This window comes from Pteropus alecto, unplaced genomic scaffold (assembly GCF_000325575.1).
Source record: "Pteropus alecto unplaced genomic scaffold, ASM32557v1 scaffold75, whole genome shotgun sequence".
Taxonomy (NCBI): domain Eukaryota; kingdom Metazoa; phylum Chordata; class Mammalia; order Chiroptera; family Pteropodidae; genus Pteropus; species Pteropus alecto.
The window spans coordinates 12359278-12365691 of NW_006440638.1; positions in this window are offsets into that span (position 1 = coordinate 12359278).

Below are 6414 nucleotides of genomic sequence, written 5' to 3' on the forward strand. Positions count from 1 at the left end.
ACCCATATTTATATAGGCAAATAATTTTTGACAAAAAAGCCAAAAACATACAGTGGAGCAGGGAAAGCCTCTTCAATAAATGATGCTGGGAAAACTGAAAAGCCACCTGCAAAAGAAAGAAACTAGACTGTTGTCTGTCAGCACACACCAAAATTAACTCCAAATGGATTAAGAACCTGAATATAAGGCCTGAAACAATCAAATGCATAGAAGAAAATATAGGAACTAAACTCAAGAACCTTGGATTTAAAGAAGATTTTATGAATTTGACCTCAAAAGGAAGAGAAGTAAAAGCAAAAATAAATGAATGGGACTACATCAAACTAAAAAGCTTCTGCTCACTAAAAGAAATTGTCAAAAGGGACTAATATCCAAAATACATAAAGAACTAATACAATGCAATAACAACAACAACAAAAAAACAAATGATCCAATCAAAATATGGGCAGAGGACCTGAACAGACACTTCTCCCTAGAGGACATACAAATGGCTAACAAATATTTGAAAAGATGCTCAGCATGGCTAGCTATTAGGGAAATGCAATTCAAATCCACAGTGAGATACCATCTCACACCTGTTAGAATGGCTATAATCAATAGGACAAGTAATAAAAATGTTGGAGAGGATGTGGAAAAATAAGAACCCTCATACACTTCTGGTGCGACTGCAAATTGGTAAAGCCACTATAGATAACAATATAGAGGTTCCTCAAAAAACTAAGATCTACCATATGATCCAGCAATCCCTCTACTGGGTATTTACCCCAAAGACTTGAAAACTCATATCTGAAAAGATATTTGCCCACTAATGTAAACTAAGATCTACCATATGATCCAGCAATCCCTCTACTGGGTATTTACCCCAAAGACTTGAAAACTCATATCTGAAAAGATATTTGCACACTAATGTTCATATCAGCATTATTCACAGTGGCCAAGACATGGAAGCAACCGAAGTGTCCTACGAAAGATAATTGGATAAAAAAGATGTGGTACATATATACAATGGAATATTACTCAGTCATAAGAAGAGATGAAGTACTGCCATTTGTGACAACATGGATGGACCTCAAGATAATCATGATAAATGAAATAAACCAAACAGTAAAAGCTGAAAATCACATGCTATCACTTAAATATAGGATATATACCTAAAAGAAGCAACCGAACAGGACAGAGACTCATGAACATGGACTATAGACTAGTAACCAGAGGGTAGGAGGTTGAGGAGGAGCAGGGAAGTAGACGTGGTAAAGGGGGTCAAATATTGGGGAGTAGGGGTATGGTGAAGTGGCTAAAGGGGATCAAATATTTGGTAGCTGAAGGAAACTGGACTTTGGGTGGTAAATACACAATAGAATATACATATGTCAAATTATAATGTACATCTGAAAATTATATAATTGTATTAACCAATGTTACCCCAATAAACTTAATTTAAAAGAAAAAAAAGTGAATGACAGATACAGAGCTTCCCAGATAAGAAAAAGCTAAAGGAGTTTATCACCACCGAACTAGTATTACAAGAAATGCTAAAAGGACTAGAAGGAGAAGGAGAAGATTAAAAATATTAATAAAATGGCAATAACTACATAAAATCAAAAATTACTTTAAACGTCAATGGATTAAATGCTCTAATCAAAAGATATAAGGTGGCTGAATGGATAAGAAAACAAGACTCTTGTATATGCTGCCTATAAGATATTCATTTCAGATCAAAAGACACACACAGACGAAATGTAAATGGATGAAAAAAGATATTTTATAAAAATGTAACAAACAAATAAAAAGCTGGAATAGCAGTACTTATACCAGGCAAAATAGACTAAAACAAAGACTATAACAAGAGACAAAGAAGGACTCAGTAATTCCACTTCTGAGTATTTATCCAAAGAAACCCGAAACACTACTTCAAAGGGTCATGTACATCCATATGTTCATTGTAGCATTGTTTACAATAGCCCAGATATGAAAGTAGCCTAAGTGTCCATCGATTGGTGAATAGATAAAGAAGATGTAGTTTTATGTGTGTGTGTGATAGAATATTACTCAGCCATAAAAAAAAAAGAAATGAAATCTTGCCATCTGCCACAACACGGGTGTACCTGGAGGGTATTGTGCTGAGTGGAGTAAGTCAGACAGAGAAAGACAAATGCCATATGGTTTCACTTACATTGGAATCTAAAGAGCAAAATAAACCAACAAACAAAACAAAACAATCTTATAGATACAGAGAACATTCTGATGGTTGTCAGGTGGGAGGTGGTTAGAGGGATGGCTGAAAAAGGGGAAGGAATTAAGAAGTACAAACTGGTAGTTACAAAATAATTAAACAAATTTTAAATTATTTTAGAAAATAATAGATTTCTGTTGTTTAGGCTAAAAAACATTGCCAGTTATAAAAATAGTCACATGGATATAGATTATAGCATAGGGAATACAGTCAATAATATTGTAATAACTATGTATGGTTCTGATGGGTACTAGACTTGTCAGAGCGATCATGTTATATGGTTATATACAAATCTAATCACTATTTTGTACTAATATAATATTGTATGTCAACTGTAACTGCAAAATAAATTTAAAAATAAAAAATAAATCAGAACAGACAACATTGCTCATGTTTCTCTCTTTTTATGATATTTTAAAGGGAAATGGACATCTTGGAATTTTTTTCTTGGTCATCAAAACCCTCTTGACACCCTCATACTATGTGCCAAATGCTGGATGGACACAATCTGAGGACAGGATTTACAGCTTTCATTAAAATCTCAAAGGGTTCTGTGACATTTCCTCACAGTGTACACACACACCAAACAAATAAAAAAGACCAAGAGAAAATGAACGATCATGCTGAAATATTTTTAATTACTTTTTTCACACTAGTCTTAAGTGATGAACTACTAGTCTTCATCAAGAAGTAACAAAGAGTCACCCACTTTATGGCATGGTATTTATTCCATAGTAGAAAATCTTTCTTGGTCTCTATTTTACTAGAATGTTCTTTTCAGGAACTTCTGGGCAGTATGCATGATTTGGAGATAGCCTATCTAATGAAATTCTTGAATCTTCCTCTTGGCTTGGCCAACAGGTTTTGTGTCGAGTTTGTGGGCACAGGAAGCAACTACACCAGACTATAAGACCTATATTTCTGTGATCTAATTTAATTCTGGAATGTAATAGTTTTCCTAACCTTATGGCCAACTTTCTGGAATATTTTATTCTGTGCTTTGTGTATTTTTATAAGTAGCTTTAAACTCTTGTACAAATTGGAATCATAAGGTAAATCTCCTTGTGAAAAAAGTTAAACCTGGAACTATCAAGTCACCCTCCTATCATTTTTGTCCCTGACCCTGCTTTATTTTATCTCCTAGCACTTATAAATCACTTCCTGACAGTATATTGCATGTAAATTTGTTTATGAGTTTTGTCTGTCATCCCAATAGAAGATAAATGCCATTGAGGCAAGGATATGGCCTAATATGTCCAACACTGTATCTCCAGTGCCTAGACCAAAGTGTAGCCCTAATAGGACCTCAGTGGATATTTACTGAATGAACTTAATTATCTGAGTTCATAGAAAAGGTTAGTGACCAGTTATTCCCTAGAGCCTAGCCAACTAAATCAACCTTCTGTGCTGTTTCAGTCTCTCCTGACGACTTCTCCAAAGTGTTCAAATAGAATTATGTTTAAGTTTAGACATAAATTCATTATATATAGATGAATGCTTCCTATTTAAATACAATATAATTCTTACCACTTGTTTTAAGTGATTCTAAAAGCAGGAAATCATTGGCTTTATAAGAATTGTATAATTGGAAATCAGAGTACCTTTTAGCAAAGGCTAATGGATACATAGTTATTTTTCTGGGGAGCTGCATATCTATAGTGCCTTGAAAGGAACTCTTAAGCTTTTAAGGATATTCAAAACAAGCTTTCCTTTATGTTTCTAAACAAAATTAACATACTGTTTGTAACCTTCTACCAATTTCAGTTTCATGGCCCTTAAATCATCATTTATACACTCTCAGTGTTCAGCAAAGAACATAATATGTGTCCCATAGAATTTGTGGTTTGTTTTAAGGACACATGAGAGTACAATTGAGAACCATGCAATTCATAACAAATTTAATCTAGACAAGACAGCATACTATTAAATGCAGCTCCACCTATTTCTCTTTTCCCACAAGAGACTGAAAAATGGAAGTCATTCGCTCAAATATGAAATTCATGAAACACTTTAATTCTATGACAGCCATACACCAAGGACCAGAAAAATCATTTCATCTCATAATGTTTTAGAGACCCCAGGCAAATGTAAACAGTAGATGTTTTTAGACATTAAGGATTCATTACAAGGACTAAACAGCTAAACTGAAAATCTGCTGATTTATTTGGAATTCCATGGGATTCTGGTAGGAGATTTATTAAATTATTTACCATACTTCAACAACAAAAAAAATTACCGTTTATTGAATCTGAATATAACACATATAGACTTATTTCTTTCACAACATGGTTTATATTAAATGATAAAATACATGCTAAAATAACATCGAGTGGCTATCATTAATTCACAAGTAGTGATCCATTTTAATATAAACCACCCTGCTTCTATGAGTTGACTCACTGATGATTAAATATTCCCAGGATCTTGTGATAAGATTTACCTCTGTCAGTGAAAATTGCCAGGGTCCCAGAGACCAGAGTTTGCTATTTATACAGAGAGAATTGTCCTGTCAACCAATATCTTTTGAGAAAACTATTTATATAATTTTATCATAACTGGTTCCATATAGTTTATCTTCCAAACTTTCTCAATATCTAGTACAAGTACTAGATATTATTCTTCTCTTAAGTGAGTTCTTGACAAATATTTATGTCCATAAATTACATATAATTATATTTGTGTGTCTGTTTAGACAGATAGTGTATGTCTCTGTATACATACAGACATTGTAGACAACTGTATACATTGCAAAACAAAATGGAGAAATAGGATTAAGCCAGGTAACTCTATGAATAGTAGGAATTATATGGTAAGGATGGAATGAATAATGCCAGTGGTGGCAACCATCATTAGAAAAAGAATTCAGGGGCTTATTGCAAGATTCTGAGTTAGCCGAAAGTCTCAAACGGACAGATGACCAAACAAACCTCATCTTGAATAAATCTGTTTCCTGGTGGATAGAACCTCTCTGGTGATAATGAAGTAAAATAAAATGATGAGTTATCTAAATGAGAACACTACTAATTTAAAGCAAGACCTGTGACTACCAAGACTTGATGGCAGAGGAGATGGGAAGAGAGAGATGAGAAAAGGCTGGTAACAGGGAAGACAAGGATAGCACAAAGGAACTGTGTCTCTGTGGTGAAGGCTAGTTGCATCAGGGTCCAGATAAGTAGAAAAGGGAGGCAGGCGAGAAAGTGTATGTATGAAAATCAGAGAGAGAGATTTGAAGATGCTTTTTGACCCACCTTCAAGATGGAGGAATGGGGCCACAAGCAAGAAATTCAGGCATACTCTAGAAGATGGCAAAGGCAAAAAAAAAGAAAAGAAAAAAAGATTCTACTCTAAAGCATTTAGAAGCATTGGAGTGCCGTGCTACAGATACTTTGATTTCTAGCGCAGTGAAACTTCTGGTGTACATAACTGTAGTATAACAAATCTTTATTGTTTTAAGCCATGAAGTTTGTGGTAATTTGTTATAATAACAATAGGTAACAGTAGATCCATTATACCAGGAGTAACCTCTTTGCGTGTAAATTTTCTAGAGCTATCTTATTTTGTACTCATTGGATCCAGTAAACTAGAAAAATATTTTTAGCTGAATAAACTTTCTTCATTTTTCATTTCTCCTTCTAGACCCTCAATTTAGGACTGAGTGATTTATTTGTGGAGGATATTTTTCAGGTTAGAAGGATCCAAAGAATTCATGTCATTTCCAAATCAAATTTGGCTGTTCAAATCATTAAGCCCAGTAGACCTCATATTACTTTAGTTAATAATAAAGAGAGAGGTTGATTTTTTTCATTTAATTAGTAAGCAATTAAATTAATTCAACTCTTTTACTTAATTTTAAAGTTATTTTAATACATTAAATGCTAGGTCTGTCAGACTAAGGTTTCTGAGATTTGTTAGATAATTTGATAATTCTGCTAGGAGATAAAAGTTAAGATCTGGGGTCCCTGAACAGAGAAGAAGCAATAAGTCATTTTCACAGCAGTCTATTGCACATTGTCTCTCTTTCCTTCTTAAATCAATTCACATGTCCTCCCAGGAAGTGTGTCTATATATATTTTGTCCATCATAACCCAGTTAATTTCTCATCTTGTATGTTTATTTCCTCTGAGATGAACAGATCAGGGCCTTTTGGGGGGTGTCTGCTCAGGGCTTCATAGCCATGAAAC